General features: G+C 46.5%; 1 protein-coding gene across 25 annotated transcripts in view; it reads left to right on the plus strand.

Annotated features, from left to right (window-relative positions):
• LOC123149157 (pentatricopeptide repeat-containing protein At2g37320) overlaps positions 1–18,734 on the plus strand; it is a 48,783-nt gene that overhangs the window by 20,061 nt on the left and 9,988 nt on the right. For 16 of the 25 annotated variants that reach the window (XR_006474442.1, XR_006474437.1, XR_006474439.1 and 13 more), the window contains one exon: positions 18,568–18,674. The exons of 6 other annotated variants lie outside the window; for them this stretch is intronic. The gene's annotated coding sequence lies outside the window, so the exon portion shown is untranslated. Of the gene's footprint in view, positions 1–3,743; positions 3,795–9,121; positions 18,491–18,567; positions 18,675–18,734 lie in introns of those variants that run through there. 3 more of the 25 variants (XM_044568709.1, XM_044568712.1, XM_044568689.1) reach the window with 2 other exon arrangements.

Genomic DNA, 18,734 nt, shown 5'->3' on the forward strand with positions numbered 1-18,734 from the left:
AGAGATCCATACCAGTGACCCCGTCACGAATGAGCTGGACCACTCGGTTGACCAACACCTTCACGTGCGCCTTCTCCTCCGGGAGCACCTTCAAAGGGGAGGGTTTTTCCACTCGGTCCATGGTGAAGGGAGGGAGGCCAGTCGATTGCCCTGGCGTCGACTGGTCTTTGAAGTAGAACCAGGTCGACTGCCATCTGCGAACTGAATCGGGAAGAATCATGGCCGGAAAGGAGCTTTTTCCCCTCGTCTGGATGCCAAGACCCCCACACATCTGGATCACTTGGGTCCTCTCGTCACCCGGGTTAGCCTTTTTCACTGTCTGAGAGCGACAAGTGAAAATATGCTTGAAAAGACCGCAATGAGGTCGACAACCCAAGAAGTTCTCACACAAGGAAATGAACGCGGCAAGATAAACGATTGAGTTGGGGTTAAAATGGTGGAGTTGAGCCCCGAAGAAGTTCAGAAACCCTCGGAAGAAAGGATGAGGAGGCAAGGAAAACCCACGGTCGACGTGGGTGGCAAGAAGAACGCGCTCACCCTCCCGGGGTTGCGGCTCGGATTCCTTCCCCGGAAGCCGCGCCGAGTCGTAGGGGATCAGCCCTCCCTCGGCCAGGTCGTCGAGGTCTTCTTGGGAGATCCTCGAGTGGATCCAGTCGCCCTAGATCCAACCCCTCGGCAGGCCAGTCCGCGAGGAAGATCCGCCTCGGCTCGTCGCCTTCCCCTTTGACCTCGCCGTCGCCTTCTTTGCCCGCTCCAGAACCGCTGTCTTCTCCTTCACCATTGTCGCCGACGAGACGCGTGTGGCGCGGTGGCGCTGGAGCGAGAGCGAGCGCAGAGGAGAGGCGTGAGGAGGAGAAGAGATAATGTGGCGCACTGTTCGGGAGACTCCGGTCCAACGCCTTATATGAGGCCGCTTCCGAGTGGCTGACAGGTAGGCCCAAATGGCTCTGTCAAATCCCGTAACGGCCGCACGAGCGATACGTGGCAAAAAAGGTGGCGCGGGGATCGAGGCGGCTCCGCTCTATTTCGTCCGATTACTGCAGCCTCCCCCGTCCTGCGCGCTTTCCAAAATTCGGATCCCACTAAATCCGCGGGCAACAAATAACTTGTCAGACCAAAGATCTCCTCCGCACCGTCACTTGGAGCCTTACAAGTAAAGAAACTCACCTCGACGAAGAATTAAGAATGGATCAAGGCGATTGAAAAGGAAGTTGCTGCCATCACTCGGGTCCATTGATCTAGAGCAAGATATGCTCACGACATGGAAAACGAGTCGGAGAGGTCCTCGACTCCTTCCCCACTCAAACCTCGATCCATTCGGGGGCTAATGATGAAGCTATGTATCTGGGGTAGGGTCATGGACCTGTCCTAACTACCCTACCCAAGGACATCTCTAGAAGAAATCACCTTTCAATCGACTTGAAGGTGTTCCACTCGACAGATTCGAAGTCACTCGGCCAAGAAGCGATCACTCGACCAAGATCCAACCACTCGACGGCCAGGAGACCTAAAGTCACCCCGCACGCTAACGGTCGGTCATTAAATAGCTTTTATGATCATCATAGCACTTTATTACTAGCGTTACCAGTAACGCACTGCCTTAATGTACATTTGAACCCTTCGTAACGTGGGCTGGCCGGGGTCCTGGCGCACTCTATATAAGCCACTCCCCTCCTCCGAGACAAGGGTTCGCACCTCTGTAACTCATACTCACATAATCCAGTCGACCGCCTCCGGGCTCCGAGACGTAGGGCCTGAACTCGTAAACCTTGCGTCCTTACAACTTCTCCATAGCTAAGATCTCGCCTCTCCATACTTACCTCCCTACATTACTGTCAGACTTAGAACCACGACACGTGGCGCTCCGAAGTCAAATTCCACATTAATGTATTCACACTTGGAATGTATGTCTTCATTGATTGAAGATATACTTTACTTCGTGTGTTGCGCATTTAAGTCATCAATATGCATAAGTGTTAGGATGTGTGCCTGATCACAGGACATTTGAGGATTCCAAGATATTTAGCTCACACCGTAACTTGCAAAATCTCTTCTCATCCAAGGGCTTGGTGAAAATATCTGCCAATTGCTTTTCAGTGTTGACGTGTATGATATCAATATCTTCCTTCACAACATGATCTCTGAGAAAGTGATGACGAATTTCAATATGCTTTGTCTTAAAGTGCTGAACTGCGTTGTTGCCAATCTTGATGGCGCTTTCGTTGTCGCAGTAGAGTGGCACTTGCTTCAGATGAATGTCATAGTCTTTGAGTGTTTGCTTCATCCACAGAAGCTGAGCGCAGTAAGATCCAGCAGCAATGTATTCAGATTCAGCAGTAGAGAGAGATACACAGTTCTGCTTCTTTGGAGACCAACAGACAAGTGATCGTCCCAGAAAATGACATGTGCCTGATGTAGACTTACGATCCACCTTGTCACCAGCATAATCAGTATCCGAGAAACCAACCAGATCAAACTCTGAACCCTTTGGATACCATAATCCTAGAGTTGGGGTGTAAGCCAAATATCGAAGAATTCGCTTCACAGCTAAGTGATGCGACTCTTTTGGTGCCGCTTGGAATCGAGCACACATGCAAACACTAAGCATAATATCTGGCCTAGATGCACATAGATAAAGTAAGGAACCAATCATGGAGCGGTATACCTTTTGATTGAACTCTTTACCATTGTCTCGGGATCCAGATGATGTTTGGCTGGCATTGGCGTCGTGAAACCTTTGCAGTCTTGTATACCAAACTTCTTCAGGCAATCTTTGAGATACTTCTCTTGAGATATAAAGATGCCATTGCGTTGCTGACGTATTTGAAGACCAAGGAAGAATTTCAGCTCACCCATCATGGACATCTGATATTGCTCTTGCATCATATATCCAAACTCTTCACTGTATTTCTGATTGGTGCAGCCGAAGATAATGTCATCCACATATATTTGGCACACAAACAGTTCACCATCATATGTCTTCGTGAAGAGAGTGGGGTCAAGGGAACCAAATTTGAAACCTTTGCTCTTCAGGAAATCTTTGAGTGTGTCATACCAAGCCCGAGGGGCTTGTTTGAGGCCATACAATGCCTTGTTGAGCTTGTATACCATGTCAGGATGTTTTGGATCTTCAAAGCCAGGTGGTTGTGCGACATACACTTCTTCTTCAATCTTGCCATTGAGAAAAGCGCTTTTCACATCCATTTGATACAGAAGTATGTTATGATGATTTGCATAGGCCAACAGTATGCGTATGGCTTCAAGTCTAGCCACATGAGCAAATGTTTCATCGAAGTCAATCCCTTCAACTTGAGTGTATCCTTGAGCAATGAGACGAGTTTTGTTTCTAACAACTTGACCATGCTCATCTTGCTTGTTGCGATATATCCATTTGGTGCCTATTATATTGTGCTTCCAAGGATCAGGACGCTTAACCAGTTCCCATACATTATTCAGCTCAAACTGTTGAACCTCTTCTTGCATAGCTTGAATCCATTCAGGTTTCATGAAGGCTTCTTCAACTTTCTTAGGTTCTGTTATTGAGACGAATGTGAAGTGCCCACAGAAATTTGCTAGCTGTGTTGCCCTTGAACGAGTGAGTGGACCTGGTGCATTGATGCTATCAATTATTTTCTCAATCTGCACTTCATTTGCAATACGAGGATGTACAGGACGAAGATTTTGCTCTTGCTGATCATTATCATTATTAGAGGGATTGTCTTCAGGCTGAGCATTGTCTTCAGGTTGATCAGGTGCGGAGATGATGAGTTCTTCTTCGGGTTGAGCTTCAGAAGGTATGATTTCTCCAGTTCCCATAAGTTTAATTGATTCACTGGATTGAACTTCATCTAGCACATTTGACAGCTGCTCTCTTTGTGAGCCGTTAGTTTCATCGAACCGCACATTCACTGTTTCAACCACTTTGTAATGAAAGAAATTGAAGACTCTGTAGGAGTGCGGATCCTTTCCATATCCAAGCATACAACCCTCATGTGCTTTTGGTGCAAATTTTGACGTGTGATGTGGATCCTTGATCCAGCACTTGGCGCCAAATACTCTGAAGTAGCTGACATTTGGCTTCTTGCCAGTAAGGAGCTCATAGGATGTCTTGTTCAGAAGCTTGTGAAGATAAACACGGTTGATGATATGGCATGCAGTGTCAGTTGCTTCAGGGCAGAATTTTCTTGGAGTCTTGTATTCATCAAGCATCGTTCGAGCCATCTCAATAAGTGTTCTGTTCTTGCGTTCGACGACGCCATTCTGCTGTGGCGTGTACGGAGCTGAGAATTCATGTGTGATGCCCAAAGTATCAAGATATATATATCAAGGCCAGTGTTCTTGAGTTCAGTGCCATTGTCACTTCTGATGTGCTTTATCTTGGCGCCATAGTTGTTCATTGTTTGATTGGCGAAGCGTCTGAAGACATCCTGCACTTTAGTCTTATAAATGATTATATGCACCCAAGTATATCTTGAATAATCATCAACAATGACAAAGTCATAAAGACAAGCAGTAGTAGTAAGAGTTGAGTAATGAGTGGGATCGAAAAGATCCATGTGTAGCAGTTCGAAGGGTTGAGTCGTTGTCATGATTGTCTTCGAGGGATGCTTGGCCCTCGTCATCTTTCCTGCTTCACAGGCATCGCATAAGTGATTCTTCTTGAACTTGACGCCCTCGATGCCTATGACATGCTTCTTCCTTGCAAGGGTGTGGAGGTTCCTCATGCCAGCGTGTCCTAGCCTTCGATGCCAGAGCCAGCATTCAGAAGCTTTTGCTAGAAGACATACTGCAAGTTGTGGTCCTGTTGAGAAATCTACCACATATAATCTTTTCGATACCCTTCAAACACTAGAGACTTGTCAGATTCCATTAGTACAAGGCAACGATATTTTCCAAACATCACAATCATGTTTAAATCGCAAAGCATTGAGACAGACATTAAGTTGAAACCAAGGGATTCAACAAGCATGACTTTATCCATGTGTTGATCCTTTGTGATTGCAACTCTATCTAGACCCAATACCTTGCTTTTACCAGTGTCAGCAAATGTGATGTGACTTTTGTCTGATGGACGTAAAGTTGAGTCCATGAGAAGGCTTCGCTTGCCAGTCATGTGATTTGTACACCCACTATCAATAATCCATTCTGAAGTAGCTGGTGCCGTACCCTACAGTGCAGTTAGGGGGATAGGCTTCACGAAGAGAATTGTGAAGCAAAAACATTTGACGAACCAGTGGATTATTAAAGCTTAGGTCGAGATTAGGACTGATAGGGCAAGTTGCAAGCGATTTAGAAACAAAGTACATAGTAAGACCATTTTGGGCATTTGATCTTGCGCCCTACAAGATGTTTAAGGTCCCCAGCAATAGTGTCAGACGATTTGGTTTTCTGCTGGAGACCTTTCCCTGCAAAAGAGAGTTAAGCTTTCTTACCCACCCACATCTTCAGGGGTGGCTTCGAAGCAATGAGTCTAAGTGCAGCATCTGAGAACTTTGGCTTTGAAGCCCTAGCAAAAAGTCTTGCAGGTGGACAGTAGTACTCATAAGAATAAGCAGAATAGTTCTTGCTCTTATGAACATGGCGGTTTAAAGGACCGCGCTCATATTCATAGGCTTGAGTGTGGCTTCCCTGCAAAACATTTGCGTTAGTTTGACTCCGGTGAGTCCTCTGTCTGTATGAAGCCTTTGGACCGTATGAAGCCTGTGGTCTGGGGTTTGTCTTCTTCACATGTGGTGTCATGATGACATTCACATGAAGATTCTCCAAATACCTTTTCGGCACCCAGATCTTCTTCATAGGCGGTCCATTCCTACAGTTAGTACCAATGTACCTGGCAAACACTTCACCATTCTGATTCTTAAACAGTTTATAGTTTGCATCAAAGGATTCATCAATAACAATGGGGTTAGCATAAGTGAAGCCAGATAGAGTGGATGGATCTGCTGAAGGTTCCTTTGCAGCAACCCATGTGGTTTTGGGGTACTGCTCAGGTTTTCAGTAAGAGCCATCAGCATTCATTTTCCTTACGAACCCAACACCCTCTTTCCTAGGGTTTCGGTTTAGGATCTGCCTTTTGAGAACATCACAAAGTGTCTGATGCCCTTTGAGACTTTTGTACATCCCTGTTTCAAGCAGTGTCTTCAACCTAGCATTCTCATCAGCAATAGCAGTGGTGTCCTCAGCAGAGGGGTTAGTTTCCACATCAACAGTTGAAGATATTGCAACAGTAGCAGCAGTAGAGCATTCAGCAACAAAAGTAGCGTTATCACGCTCAATGCATTTAAGACATGGTGGTTCAAATTCTTCCTGAGCTGAACTGATCTGTTCGGCGCGAAGTGACTCGTTTTCCTTTTGAAGATCTTCATGAGCCGCTCTCAATTTTTTGAGTTCTTCATGAGTTGTTGAGAGCGTTTCATGACGACTTTCAAGTTTCTCATACTTAATATGAAGATTTTTTATGTCTTCAATTAAGGACTGAGATCGAGTCATTTCAGCGTCCAACAGGTCATCGCTTTTGTCTAACAGTTTTTGAATATGTTCCATAGCTTTCTGTTGTTTAGTGACAAGGGAAGCAAGTTTTGCATAGCTGGGTCCAAATTCATCACCAGATTCATCATCACTGGATTCAGATAGATAGCATTCAATTACCTTAGCATCATTTGCCATAAGGCATGATGCAGAAGATGATGATTCTGGTTCGGAAGTCATCGCTTTGAGTGACTCCTTGAAGTCCTCGAACCGAGGATCATGACGAGTTCGATGACCCTCATAGACCTCAGAGAGACGGTCTCAGATGAGCTTTGCATGATCGAGATGCATGACATTCCTAAACTGATTTTGAGATAGACAGGAGCAGATGGCGTCCTTCGCCGTGAGGTTGAGAAGAGTGTACTTGCGAATGTCATCAGCTTCCGCCATTTTGCACAGATCGGTCAGACCAATCTCAGTGACGGTCCACAGCTCGCTGTTTGTTGCCATGAGGCGCTTCTTCATCATGGCCTTCCACTTGGAATACTTGTGACCGTCAAAGATGGGGCATGACACGGTCTTCATACCTGTGGTCGACATAACTGAAACTCCAGGCGGTTGAACCAAAATCACACAGAATAAGGGAGTACCATGACTCTGATGCCAATTGAAAGTGTGTTATATCAACTAGAGGAGCGGGGGGGGGGGGGTGAATAGGCGATTTTTATGAAAGTCTTCAAAACATGTGAGTTTCGAAGACAAACGATGGAAATAAACCTATCATCATGCAGCGGAAGATAGACTACACTAGACAGACAATAGTCAAATATTCAATGAAGTGAAATCACACTGACTAATAGTAGCTAGGCAGTAAGGATCAGGTACACAGTGAAGACAAATAGATAAAGCAAATAGGCACTGACTTTACAAGAGCCAACCGTAAATAAAGAGATGAGAAGGATAGAACCAGTGTGCGTGACGAAGACAAAGGTTTGGTAGATCAGTTCCAACTGCTGTGACAATTGTACGTCTGGTTAGGGCGGATAGGTATTTAAACCTGAGGACACTCAGTCCCGGACACTCAGTCCCGGACACTTAGTCCTGAGCACACAGCTCAGAACACTTAGTCCTCTCCGTATTCCCCTTGAGCTAAGGTCACACAGACCTTGCCCAATCACTCTGGTAAGTCTTCAAGGTAAACTTCCAAACCTTCACAGACTTCGTTCACCGGCGATCCACAATGACTCTTGGATGCTCAGAACGCGACGCCTAACCGGCTAGAGGATTCACAGTCCTCAAGTGTAATAAGTCTTCAGATCACACAGACAAGAAGACTTAAGTGATGCCTAACACTCTTTGGCTCTGGGTTGTTAGGGCTTTATCCTCTCAAGGAATTCTCTCTCAAAGGCTTCGAGGTGGGTTGCTCTCAAACGACAAAAGTCGTACTTTAACTCTAAGCAGCCAACCGTTTATGGTTGTAGGGGGTGGGCTATTTATAGCCACTAGGCAACCCGACCTGATTTGTCCGAAATGACCTTGGGTCACTAAGGAACTGACACGTGTTCCAATGGTCAGATTTCAAACACACACGGCAACTTTACTTGGGCTACAAGCAAAGCTGACTTGTCCAACTCTGAACAAGATTCGCTCTCATAGTCTTCACTCAAAGACATAGGATTTTGGTTAAGCATCACTTCAGTCATTCTGACTGGTTTTCTTGGACCCCACTTAACAGTACGGTGGTTCCTATGACTCAACAAAGAAGAAAAAGAATTACGAAAGATCTAAGTCTTCGCGCTCCATAGTCTTCATGCGATGTCTTCTCTTGTCATAGTCTTCAATGTGAATGTCTTCACATACCACCTTTGACTTCAATGTCTTCATACATTTTTAGGGGTCATCTCTGGTAGGAAAACCGAATCAATGAGGAACTTCTACCTGTGTTATCCTGCAATTCTCACAAACACATTAGTCCCTCAACTTGGTTTGTCATTAATACTCCAAACCAACTAGGGGTGGCACTAGATGCACTTACACTGTCAATGGAGAACCAAAAGAAGCAGCTAGCAGACACTGACGTCGTGTAATTTCCAACACAGTCTTGGGCTGAACTGAAGAGGTCGATGAAGAAGCATCACACGATGAAGAACAAGAAGCAGTTTTCCAGAAGTGATCGGGCATCGTTCCAACTATTTTTTTCTATTTATTTTTATTTTTTCTTATCTTTTTTTCTTTGATTTCTTCCTCTTTTGGGGTTTTCATACCTTTTCTTTTCTAAAGTTTCGCAAACAGTTTCTCAAGTTTCTAAAAAAATTGAATTCGCCGTATGCATTTTTTAATTCATAAACTTATTTTCAATACATGAAAGATTTTTTGAACTCTGCCTATGCCTTCTAGGCATAGCCGGTCCCAAGCCCGGGTAAAGGAGGGGGGTTCTGATAGACTTGACGAGCCAACGTAAAAACTAGCCAGTCACATAGGTATGAAACCCATTTGAGCAAGAGTAGTACTATGATGGGTGACCTCCTAGGAAGTCCTCGTGAAAGGGTTTCATATCTAAGGGTTGTGATAGGCTTGGCGAACCAGCGTAAAAACTAGCCAGTCTTTTGGGTATGAAACCCATTTGGGCGAGAGTAGTACTACGATGGGTGACCTCATGAGAAGTCCTCGTGAAAGTGTTTCATATGTAGCCTACCCCAACTTGTTTGGGATAACAGGCTTCATAAAGATTTTTTGAATTCCCAAACATATTTTTTGAATTTATGAATATTTATTGAATTCGCAATCACCTTTTTTTTTTCAAATATGCCTTCATGTTAGTAGATTTTAAAAGCATGGTGTGATGTATAAAGAATAATGGTCAACGCTATGTTACTGTTCGGATCAAATTATTATTTGATAGCAGGATTAAAATTGCCAACGAAAGAAGTTATCATTTGGGCTTCATACAATATGAATATATCCCACTCGGTCCTATTTGTATCAAAAGCTTGTCGAACACTTCGGAGAAGAATACACCAACTATTCTGGTAGTGGGCCTAACTCATCTCAACAATTATGTTTAGGCCTTATTCCCCTAGTATGCTGGTCATCGTCTCCTTTCATGTATTTCTCTTAGTCTCACTCCCAAACACTTAATGATCTAAGAGAGGGAATTCCAGCAGCCATGGCGGGCATTGTCCCCTTCAGTCGTTCATGCCATTTGAGAGGATGAAGGCTCTAGAGACATCGTGCGAGAGGCATAGGCGCTATCGAGTCTGCCACCATCGTAGCCACGACGACAATGCCACAAAGCAAATAGAGGAGGGTAGCGTAGCATGGTGGCGCGACAGCGCTGTGAGAGGACATGCACTCGAACATGGGGCACTGCAGTCTGTTTCTTCTTTCGGTGAGTGGTAGCTAGATATACCATACTCCCAACAAGATGACGGTAAAACGTTGAATTAGACAAAGGGTCATCATCAGTAGCACGAACGTGAACATTTAGCTTCATGGGAGTCCCAATAGTGTGCTCATTAGTAAGCTCAGCACGAGCGAGAAGATCCTGGATTGCATTTCTTGAGCAAGAAGAGATCTCAATCCGAAGAAACTAGCGAAGAGGGCCCAAGATCAGGAATAAGAAATTGATCACTAAGGCGTGCCTTCACAAAGGCAATATATTCGGGGTATTCGCCAGTGATGATCATGTCATCGGTATATAGAAGAAGAGTCCTACCAAGAGCAGAAAGGTGGAAAAACATCGTAGGATCATGAGCACCAAGGTTGTCAGAATCGTGATCCTGTTATACGATTCTACGACTTTACGATCCAAACTAACCCCTATGATTCTATGATTTTAGTTCATGGAATCTACGTTTCTACTATTCTGATAGTGAAGATTCTACGATTTGCGATCCTACCATCGGAGCTTCAATCCGATTCAAAATCGCGATTCTGACAACCTTGATGAGCACTCACTGAAAACCAGTGGCAGCCACCGCAGATGCAAAACGCTCAAACTAGGCACGAGGGCTTGCTTATGGCCATAAAGAGCCGTGAAGACAACAAAACATGTCGTCAAGAACAAAATACCTATGTGGTGGCTGCATGTAAACCTCCTCACGTAATTCACCATTCAGAAAGACATTCTTAATATCAAGCTGAGGCACATACCAGTGGCGAATAGAGGCCACAACAAGTGTGCGAGCAGTGGTCATATGGTTCATAGGAGCAAACAGTCTCATCGTAATCAAGACCATCAAGCCATAAAACGAGCTTTGTGGCGCTCAAGAGAACCATCAGAGCAAGTCTTAAGATTGTAGACCCACTTACAAGTGATGGGACGGACACGTGTTGGTGCGCTCAAGAGCAACAATCTCCTTTGCCATCACAAGCTGCCATTTGGGATGAAAAACAGGGCCAACACTTGGAAAGTCATGGTGGTCCACAAGCGGAAGTGGACGAGGATGCAAGCCATAAGTAGGTTGAGGCGGGGAAGATGGCACATCAGTAGACGCACCCAGACGACGAGTATAGAAGTGAGGAAAAAGATGGAAGGATACAATGAGGAATCATTGGGACAAACTCAAGTGATGGAGATAATGAAGCCATCGGTGATGAAGGTGTGGAATCCTGTGATAAGCGAGGTGTGGAAATCATAGGAGATGACGACATCGGGTCTGCAATAACCGAAAAAGTGTGCGAAGAGTGGTCATGTGGGCCATAGGAGCAGATGTCTCGCTGTTGTCATGACCCTGTTCCCAGTACTAGACGAGCTTTGTAATGCTCAAGAGAACCATCAAAATCTTAACCTTGTAGAACCTCTTACAAGTGATGAGACAAGTAAAAGGAGGAAGGTTAATGAGATCCCATGTGTCGATGCACGCAAGAGCATCAATCTCCGATGCCATCCTATTCGGGATGAACAACAACGTTATGATAAGAAGTCGTCTCAAGAAGAGCGGTGCTAGAATAACCATAGCGATCAATAGGCGGAAGCAATAGGCGGAAGCGGGTGAGTTCGGAAGTGCCGGCGGCGATGCGTTGCCAACGGGCGAAAAAAAATCCACAACACACGGATGACCATTCTAGTAAAGAAGAGGATGAGGGGAATCACCAGGGAAGCCTCAGGTAATGAACAAGGTGAAGTCGTAGGTGACGACGGTGTGGGGTCTACAACAGTAGTACAGGAAGACACGGTGGGATTGCTGAACGAGGGCAATATATGAGTGATAGGTGTATTGGAAAAGGCGAGGAAATAAATATCCTCAATGGGGGAGGCCAAAGGAGAGGATGGATGTGGATAGAAACAAGAAATGTGTGTTTGACGACTCACAACATATCTGTTGCTCATCACCGTAACCTAAGAAGACACATTCAATAGAGTCTTGCAGTCAGTTTGGTGCATTCACGGGGGCAAGAAGAACGTAGCAAACACAACTAAACAAATGAAGCGTTGAGTAGTTAGGAGAATGACCAAAAAGACGCTCGAGAGGAATGCCACCCTGTAAAGCAAAGGAAGGATGAATGTTGATGAGATAGGTGGAAGTAGAAAACACCTCAACTCAAAAGTGAGGTGGAAGAGAGATGACAATCATTAATGCACGAGCCGCCTCAAGGTGACACTTCTTGCGCTCAACAACACCATTTTGAGCGTGAGCATCAGGATAAGCGAACTGAGCAAGTGTGCTTTGCTCAACAAAGCTTCTTAGAAATAGACAAGACTTCACTACAAGAAAACATAAAAGATGTCCATGTGTGTCAAGAGAAATCATCTGTAAAGATTTTATAGTAGCGATTGCCTCCTTACAAGAAAGAGACTAGCGGTGGCAGTGAAGGGAATGTGAAGCCAGTTAAGCTCCTAGAGGCCCTGGGAGTCACAGTGCTGAGGGCCTGCACCAAGTAGACCACCCGTGTGAGGATCCTAATCAGAACAAGATTCAAAGTCGAGAGTGACCATACAACCAGAGCGGAAAAATGCTACCAAAAAAATTCTTGCTATCAGAAAACTAGAGTGAAAAAGTCTTAAACTACCTGAAATGAGTTGCATGGTAAATGGAGGAACATGAGCAATAGAAGGAGCATGAGAAGATGAAGTGCTAAGAGTGCCTCGACTATCGACTGGGAGGGAAGTACCATCAACAGTAAGAACACGAGCATGAGAATCTAGAGGTCAAATGGAGGACAAATTGGAAGAATCATAAGTCATATGACTCTCCAGTACCAAGGATCCATGGAGGCGTACCTAATTTTATAAAAAGTGTTTCCTCAGTACCAGAAGAATCAGTAGCAAAACTTGCAAAACCTGTCGATGGAGAACCAAAAAGGCAGCTAGCAGACACCGAAGTTGTGTAATCTCCATTGTAGTCAGGGGCTCAACTTTAGATGTCAATGAAGAAGCATCGGGCGAAGAAGAAACAGAAGCAGAAAATACGTGTCAGAAGTTGTGCAATCTCCTACGAGGTGAAGGACACCTCTGAAGTTGTCGACGTAGAATCACCAGAAGAGGAGTGTCTGCCACCACCTGTGTAAGCCTAAAGGATGAACAATACATGTTATAGAAGTCGGTGGAGGAGATGAGGTCACATGCACACGGGCACCAATTGCGAAGGGAAGGCGCACATGACGTAGTCTGCGGTGTGATGTGCACCAGCACTACTTATGAAAGTCGTGAGGCAAGTCTGTGTACAATGACCATTACCAGTGGTCGCGAGAGGAGTCATTGTAAAGCCACTATCGTAGCCTATGGAAGGCACCGGGGTGACATATGTCATAGATGGAGGAGCACCAAGCATCGATGGACAATGCATGTGCGACACCCTAAAAAGCCACCACACAAGGAAGAGAAATTGTGTCCAATGAAGACATTGTACCTTTTTTGTTCTACTCTTTCTTTTACAGAACTAGCTTTGTCTTACGAAAGAAGAGAGCAGCGGAGCATGGAAGAGCAGCGTACAGGGCGCGTGCGAAGGGGCATGGTCCCCTAGAGAGGCATGTCGACAGGACATGTTGCCGTCTGTGAGGTCCGGTGTCGAAGTTCGATGTTGAGGTCATGCGTGCAGCAAAAGAGGGAGCCGAGACTATGACCCGACAGCGAATTTCGTGGAGATTGCAGAGGGCGCCGTCCTCCTTGAGAAGACGGTGAGGCGTCGACCAGCTGGAATGTCGGGACATCTTGGAGCGGCGAAAAGGCGTGACCTCTTGGAGCGATGGGACGTCGGCCTCCTGTAGAAGGCGGTGAGGCACCAACCTTCTAGAGATGAAGATGAGGCATAACCTACGTGAAGAGGTAGCATGTGGTTGCGAGCGCGATGGGGGTGGTCATCAGTGGCGAGTACGATGGAGGCGGAGGTATCGAGTTCGAAAGGGCTTGACGGGAGTGGTGGCCTTTGGGGAATCACTGTGGCGGGAGAGGGCTAGACGATGAAGGAGAGACTAACATGATCTGGAGCCAGCAGAGCGACGACGATATTTCTTGAGAAGATGACTCTCAAGCGAGTGCGGGGGGTTGGTTTGCACGCGAGCGTACTGGTCTGAGAAAAACATTGATTAGAAACTTGGATACAAATCGATTTAGAGGAGCACGAGTTGTGCATGCGATAAAGAAAAGCTAGGCTCTAATACCATGTTAGGAATGTGCAATTTGTATTCCCAAGTGGCCATAGGCTATACATGTACGTGTGTGGTACAATATGCAAAAAAAACCCTTGTGTAACAAGGAAAATGTAAAGGGTACATGACTAATTTTTTTTGATGTGTAAGACCCAGGCATTGTGTTCCTTCTAGATGGTCTAGAATGCGAGCAACAACGAATGCAAGCAACACCATTGACTTGAGTCACAGTCGAAAAGGGAAATGCTACCCCTGGGGGCAATGGTGATGTCGAAGAGACGGGCTCCAATTTCTAGATTGTTGTCGAGAAGGACTGAAGCAAAGGGTGCAGACGACATGGATGTTCAGACCGTGGTATAGATTATCGATCATTGAAGACCTGGGCATTGCGTTCCTTCCAAATGGTCTAGACCCACGAGCTACACTACCAACCCGAGATCATGATGCACCAAAGACGAGATGGTTGCCCGACAACTAATCAACTGGTCGGAAAGGGGCCTCGGGGTGGGTTTGCGGCAATGACATTGAATAGGTGAACAACAGTTGCCAGATTGCCGCTGAGAAGTAGTAGCTGGTGAACATGTGCTTGGCTGTCTGAGGGGCACTAGAGTAGAGGGGGCATGCGATGTGGCTAACCGGACCATGGCTCTGACGACGGTAGGCACACCATAAACGATGTTGCATGGTGAGCCACATATGGATCTTGCATGCTATAATTGCCCACGCTTTCTGCTTTCCACAACATTTTATTGAGGGGGGCTAAATGAAGCCCATGGAAGAAATCATGGTACTCGGAGTTCCCCGATGAAATCTTGACCATTCAAAAGCAAGTGATCTGCTACGTTTTCCTGAAGGGTGATGTTCCCCAAATGATGACGCCGATGCAGGTAGACCTGATGACTTACATTGTCAGCGCATTGATGATGTCCTGTATCCATGAATGGTTTGCGAGTGCCTGATGCATGGTGCATGTGTTGTCGGAAGATGGCGTTGACGCGAGGAGCTGGCTGGATTGCCCCTCCAGCCATGTATGGGTCTAGGAAGGGTGGAATTTGCATTGTTTATGCAGGAAGATGTGGGGGTGGCGAACATGTATTTTTCCTCGTTTTCAACAGTGGGGCGGCAACTTGGCCCAACAAATGTGCACTTCTGCCGCAACCATCGGATTTGCAATGAATAGTCGAGGATGTGCATATCAAGGATTTTGAAGCTGCTGAGTTCCACATGCAGCATACCTTGCTCCAGGCCACCATGCATTCCCGTCGCTGACTATGTTGGCCCACCTCTAAAGGATAGCGCGAATGCACTTCTCGATCGCTGCAGGTAACCATAAAGGTCGTTGCATGGTGATGTCTTGATAAACTGGGTCGGAGAGAAGCACTAATTTGACAAGCATGACAAGCCTCCTATGTTTAGTAGATTCGCAATCGAAGTGGGGATGCAGTTGAGAACTTTCTCTATAAGTGGATAGGTGGACCGTGCGAATCTTCTTCCACGACAAGGGGAGGCTGAGGTAGGTGCACAGGAGTGACGAGAAAGCACATGCGAAGTTGATCTGGATCTCCTAAAGCTCGACGATGCTGCAGCAGATTGGCGCGAAGGAGCACTTGTCGAAGTTAGTGCATAAGCTCGATGCACCACCAAGATCAGGTTGCCGCACGTCGAAGACAGGAGAACGACCATGTCGGCGGCGTACAATGACATGAGGTTCTTGACACCACGCCAGCGCGATGGCTCCAACATGACGACGCTCTTCGCATGAACTAACAAGGCATTTAGCTCCTCCATCACAAAGAAGAAACAATAACGGCAAAAGGGGGTCACCTTGCCACATGTCACGACGGTGAAGAATATGCCTTTCGGGCACCCCATTGAGGATGTCCATGACAGAATCATTCAAACCCACTTGGTGAGTCTGCCGCCAATGTCGGCGTGCCACGAGACTATAGGATGAAGGGCTATGAGACTGAATCTATTGCTTTCGCAGTGTCAACCTTGAGCATGAGGGTTGCGGCGCGTCTGGTGTGCAAGCCCTTGTCGGTGACCATGAAGGACGTTGGTTTTCCTTGATTAGTTCCGGGAGTCGAGGCACAACACAGAGAGCAAGCAACTTTGAGAAAAGCCTGACAAAGGTATGCGGCAAACAAATCAAGTGGAAGTGCTTTACCTTGTTCTTCTCTGGCAACAAGACGATGAGGGTAGCATTGGGCTCGACGAGGTAACCTACGATAAGCACATAGAGCTGGTGGACGACGACAACAAGCTCATCTTTGACGATCTCCCAAGCGAGCTGTTAAAACCACTCTAGGAGGGCTGGCGGCATGTCGCAACCCATGATGGATGAATAGTCTGTGGGCATCTACTCTTTATCCTCATGGGTCAAGGTGACACCACTGTCACGGGCAATGCCAACCACACATGATTTTTGCAATGGCGGTGGCACACATGGATATAGAAGTAGTGTGTGCTTGCGTCTACCTCGGCTAAGTAGTGGAAGCGGAGCGTTGGCGGGTGATGATGCACTTGAGGGACACCAACCCAAGCAGCTTAAGCTTCATCTCTTTGCGCAGATTAAGCTCCTTTTGGGACAGCCGTCGAGACTCTTGCACTGCGTTGAGATGGAAAATGATTTCCTTGGCCATGAGTTGTTGTACCTTGATGCTACCAATATGTTGGTCGCTCCATGACTGCAGTGTGTTGGCCGTATGCTTCAGCAGGACACCCAAATGTTAGAGTGGGCCAAGGTGCGACAACACATGCTAGGCATCGGCAACCACATGGTGGAAGCCATCAAAATTCTGCCAGATATCCTTCAAGTGGAACGGGTGAGCCCTAGGCATGCAGGATGAATCTACTGCCATGGAGGATCCTGCGCGGAAAAGTATATAGGATGTCATTAACCCCAGTTCGTCGAGCAAAACAAGCAGTTTGGCTGCACCAACATTGGCGGCCACCACTAGTTGCTCCAATCGTAGCGCCGCCCGACGAGGTTGATCTCATGAAGCTTGAGGTCATCAAGGAAATGGTGAAATCTTGCCCATCTATCTTTTGGCTAGGTTAGTGTTATTCCAATCCCCTGCTTGGTAGATCAAGTTGAAGTCAGCATTAACGACCTAAGGACCAGGATGCATGGCGCGAAACTCATAGCGCTTGGAGGAGAAAGCGAAGCGATCCGCGCCAGAGAAAGGACCATATACGGTTGACAATCACGAAGGGTGTTCCTGAGATAAACAAAGAGGTCGAAGGTGAGGAAGGCTACTCCAAAAACTTCCAACAGTCGGATCTCCAAGCAACAAAGATACCTTCGTGTGTTGCAGCGGCTGGCAAGAAGAGATACTTGAAACCAGGTCCAAGATTGTAGCCAGCTTTGTCTCCTCAACAAAGAGAAGTGAGATGTGTTCGTTCAGAACAATTGCACAAAGCACATCACATTGTGTTGATGCATTAAGACTTGACACGTTTTACACCGTGGTTGACATCATCCTCCACAGTGACATCCCTTATGCTCTTCAGACGCCAAACACCTTATTCGAGTGTGAGATGTCAATCTCCGCAAGGTTGCAGTTGGGCCCAAGCATCGGTGGCGAGCGAAGTGGTGACCTCGAGCAGGTTGAAGTGGTGCTCATATTTCGACGGCACTACCTCATGACCTGAGTACAAGACAGACACTCAGAATCACTCAGCCAAATCAAGTATGTTAAGCACCAGTCTAATTAAGGGGACTTACGTTGGGAGGCCTCACTAACGTTCGCAAGTTCCATGGTCAATGCCTCGACCTTCTCCTCAATGGCTTTCTTGGCAGCCTTCCAGTGGATAGCAGCGTTGCATGGGCTTTAGCGTCCTCGATCACCTGTGACCTGACAACACCGAGCTTGGCATTGGTGGTATGGAGCTCTGCCGCCTTGGCCATGCCTGTGGAGGGAGTCCATCTCCTTGCATGCCTTGTTGGCGAGCTTCACCCGCTCCTCCATCTTTGTGGAGTGCTCGCTCTGCACCGCAAGCGTGCGACCTTGTCCTCGGCGGCTACACGACTAAGACTCGATCGGTTTGAAGTAAAGCAAAAATAGACAAGGGTAGTTGTCAAAGAGAGCCCAACGCTTACCTTCGGCTAATTGTTGGCCATGAACTGTTGTAGCTACCGTGAATATGTCGGTCGCTCCATAACTGCAAGGTGATGATCGTACACTTCAGAAGGATACCCAAATGCTAGAGTGGACCAATGTGTGGCGGCACATGCTAGGCATCGACATTCACCTGGTGGAATCCATCAAACTTCGGCCCGATATCCTTGAAGTGGAACTGGTGAGCCCTAGCGTCAAAAGCATGGTGTACAAGATGACCGGGCAGTGATCTAACGCCATGGATGATCCCACCCCTTAACAAAGAAGTCATATAGGATGTAAGAAATCTATGGGAAGATTCATCCATCCAGGTGAAAAGAAGTTCATATTTCTGTAAATGTGTATACTGTCAAACAACCAGGTTTATTATAAATAAATGCATCTGTAGGAACTTACTTGTGTGGAAGTGTGCTGCTGCTGCAAGTTCCTGACTGTGCACAGTACTTCATGGAGAATCTGGACCTATTAGCTGAAGCAGATTACATACCAACAAAGGTCTGCACCTATCCATAATCTAATTCTTGTCTGGAGACATTTATTTACCATGCATGCTTC

Source organism: Triticum aestivum, chromosome 7A, assembly GCF_018294505.1.
Source record: "Triticum aestivum cultivar Chinese Spring chromosome 7A, IWGSC CS RefSeq v2.1, whole genome shotgun sequence".
Taxonomy (NCBI): domain Eukaryota; kingdom Viridiplantae; phylum Streptophyta; class Magnoliopsida; order Poales; family Poaceae; genus Triticum; species Triticum aestivum.